The sequence below is a fragment of the Schistocerca gregaria genome, chromosome 10 (genome assembly GCF_023897955.1).
Source record: "Schistocerca gregaria isolate iqSchGreg1 chromosome 10, iqSchGreg1.2, whole genome shotgun sequence".
Lineage (NCBI taxonomy): Eukaryota > Metazoa > Arthropoda > Insecta > Orthoptera > Acrididae > Schistocerca > Schistocerca gregaria.
In genome coordinates, this window is record NC_064929.1 from 159,220,461 (window position 1) to 159,224,304 (window position 3,844).

Sequence of the window (3,844 nt, forward strand, 5' to 3'; positions counted from 1 at the left end):
CACATCTGCCCCTGGAAATGTCTTACAATTTAAAACCTGGTTCCTAAATCTCTGTCTTACCATTATATAATCTATCTGATACCTTTTAGTGCCTCCAGGCTTCTTCCATGTGTACCGCCGGCTTTTATGATTCTTGAACCAAGTGTTACCTATGATTAAGTTGTGCTCTGTGCAAAATTCTACCAGGTGGCTTCCCCTTTCATTTCTTAGCCCCAATCCATATTCACCTACTACGTTTCCTTCTCTCCCTTTTCCTACACTCGAATCCCAGTCACCCATTACTATTAAATTTTCATCTCCCTTCACTATCTGAATAATTTCTTTTATTTCATCATAGATTTCTTCAATTTCTTCGTCATCGGCAGAGCTAGTTGGCATATAAACTTGTACTACTGTAGTATGTGTGGGCTTCGTATCTATCTTGGCCACAATAATGCGTTCACTATGCTGTTTGTAGTAGCTTACCCGCATTCCTATTTTCCTATTCATTATTAAACCTACTCCTGCATTACCTCTATTTGATTTTGTGTTTATAACCCTGTAGTCACCTGACCAGAAGTCTTGTTCCTCCTGCCACCGAACTTCACTAATTCCCACTATATATAACATTAACCAGTCCATTTCCCTTTTTAAATTTTCTAACCTACCTGCCCGATTAAGGGATCTGACATTCGACGCTCCGATCCGTAGAACGCCAGTTTTCTTTCTCCTGATAACGACATCCTCTTGAGTAGTCCCCGCCCGAAGATCCGAATGGGGGACTATTTTACCTCCAGAATATTTTACCCAAGAGGACGCCATCATCATTTAATCATACAGTAAAGCTGCATGCCCTCGGGAAAAATTACGGCTGTAGTTTCCCTTGCTTTCAGCCGTTCGCAGTACCAGCACTGCAAGGCCGTTTTGGTTATTGTTACAAGGCCAGATCAGTCAATCATCCACACTGTTGCCCTTGCAACTACTGAAAAGGCTGCTGCACCTCTTCAGGAACCACCCGTTTGTCTGGCCTCTCAACAGATACCCCTCTGTTGCGGTTGTACCTACGGTACGGCTATCTGTATCGCTGAGGCACGCAAGCCTCCCCACCAACGGCAAGGTCCATGGTTCATGGGGGGAAGTAATTTATATGAGACTGTCATAATCTTTGACTTACTTGTAACTGTTTTGCCGCGAATACGCACAGAGCAGTCTTTGTTTCACTTTGCAGAAGTTAAGTTGTTATTTCGCTTTGTAAAAGAACAGTCAAGTCTTGAGTTTGGTTAAAGTGGAAATTAAATGTATGAAGATTGATACAAAACTGTTTTCTTGATGATGTGACAATTAAGAAGAAGTATATGTGAATCTACAAGATGTTCAATAAAAATGTGGATCGTGAACACCAAGTCAAAAATTATTTCTACCATATCAATGTTCTGATCAGGGATTGTTTGATCATTAAGAATTTCCTGAAAAACGCATTTTTTAGGACTTCAAATATTGCTAAAATACAGATCCGGACGTTCTAGTAGCCAAAGTGGAATCACCCTAGAATCAACAAGATGAGCCATAACAACTTCGTCGAAATCTACGTGGGAATCCATTCAAGACAAGTGCCAAAATTAGTGACTTTTTTACAGTGACTTCATTATTTCCATTCTGACGATACCATCCACAGTCAATAGCTTTGTTGTTGCGCGATAAAGCGAACATATGCTGTGTGAGGAACATTATTAATCTGATTTCTAACCTACTTTGCAAGTGGTGGCATTGTTAGAGTCTGAAAAGTTTCGCAAATGAATTCGTGCAATAAATATTTCAAAAAAGTGACTGGTTGCAGTTTTGTGTATTTACACTGAACAAACAGGTACGGATTCTTGGATATACCTAATGGATGTTGTTGTTGTTGTTGTTGTGGTCTTCAGTCCTGAGACTGGTTTGATGCAGCTATCCGTGCTACTCTATCCTGTGCAAGCTTCTTCATCTCCCAGTACCTACTGCAACCTACATCCTTCTGAATCTGCTTAGTGTATTCATCTCTTGGTCTCTCTCTACGTTTTTTACCCTCCACGCTGCCCTCCAATACTAAATTGGTGATCTCTTGATGCCTCAGAACATGTCCTACCAACCGATCCCTTCTTCTGGTCAAGTTGTGCCACAAACTTCTCTTCTCCCCAATTCTTTTCACTTTCATACATGGCTACACTCCATACAAGTACTTTCAGAAATGACTTCCTGACACTTAAATCTATACTCGATGTTAACAAATTTCTCTTCTTCAGAAACGCTTTCCTTGCCATTGCCAGTCTACATTTGATATCCTCTCTACTTCGACCATCATCAGTTATTTTGCTCCCCAAATAGCAAAACTCCTTTACTACTTTAAGTGTCTCATTTCCTAATCTAATTCCCTCAGCATCACCCGACTTAATTCGACTACATTCCATTATCCGCGTTTTGCTTTTGTTGATGTTCATCTTATATCCTCCTTTCAAGACTCTGTCCATTCCGTTCAACTGCTCTTTCAAGTCCTTTGCTGTCTCCGACAGAATTACAATGTCATCGGTGAAACTCAAAGTTTTTATTTTTTCTTCATGGATTTCAATACCTACTCCGAATTTATTCTTTTGTTTCCTTTACTGCTTGCCCAATTTACAGATTGAATAACATCGGAGAGAGCCTACAACCCTGTATTACTCCCTTCACAACCACTGCTTCCCTTTCATGCCCCTCGACTCTTATAATTGCCATCTGGTTTCTGTACAAATTGTAAATAGCCTTTCGCTCCCTGTATTTTAACCCTGCCACTTGGAACGACACAGAGAAGATTAGCATGGCCCCTGCGCAAGGATGACACGCAAAATCGTGAAGCGTTCCACCTAATGGATAAGCTTACCAATTTACATTGCTGAATTATGATGTATAGTAGCCGCATTTGTGTGTGGTCACCCTCTCAACGAAACGAGAACGACTACCTCATCGTTACCATCATTCGTATTATCATCGTTATCATCATATCATCAAACACTTGAGACTTCTGCTTCGACCTATCGCAGTCCAGTGATAGATGTAGTCCTACACCACATGTTTCCATTTTCTCATATTTGAGCCTCCTGATACCATAGTGTTTCAGCCACTAGCTTCACATCATCAAGCCATATCTGTCCGCACCTGTCTTGTGGTTCCACGGTCTCCAGTGATTGATTTTAGGGGTTCGCCTGCTCTGAACTTGTCAATCTGGATCCATTGTCACTTCAGTATTATAACTCTGCCTAGGACGTCTCTTCCATTTGTTGTCCTAAAGTCTTCTGCTTGAAACCTGGCGCTGAGGCTGTCACTCCATGGCTCGTTGTGTGGGCTGCAGTTTGCGAGCACTTGCCTTCGTCATAGTCATAGCTTCCAGACCATGAACTGAGGTGCCAAAAGTATCGAGATTCCTCCCAAAATCATGTCGGACCTCTTTTTGCCCGTCATACTGCAGCAACACGATGTTGCATGGACTCAACAAGTAATCGCAGGTGACCTTCAGAAATATTGAGCCATTGGTTCAAATGGCTCTGAGCACTATAGGACTTAACATCTGAGGTCATCAGTCCCCTAGAACTTAGAACTGCTTCGAACCTAACTAACCTAAGGACATCACAAACATCTATGCCCAATGCAGGATTCGAACCTACGACTGTAGTGGTCGAACGGTTCCAGAGTGAAGAGCCATCGGTGCCCCTATAGCCGTCCATAGCTGTGAAAGTATTGCCAGACAGGGCTATTGTGCACAAACCTCTCGATTAGCTGCCATGAATGTTCGACGGGACTCATGACGAGTGACCTGGATTCCCAAATCATTCCCCTTCACTGCCCAGAATGACCT

At 42.1% G+C, this 3,844-nt stretch overlaps 1 pseudogene; it reads left to right on the forward strand.

Annotated features, from left to right (window-relative positions):
* Nucleotides 1–2,746: 2,746 nt before the first annotated feature.
* Nucleotides 2,747–2,861, forward strand: LOC126293837 (U6 spliceosomal RNA; annotated as a pseudogene).
* The last annotated feature ends 983 nt before the right edge of the window (nucleotides 2,862–3,844 follow it).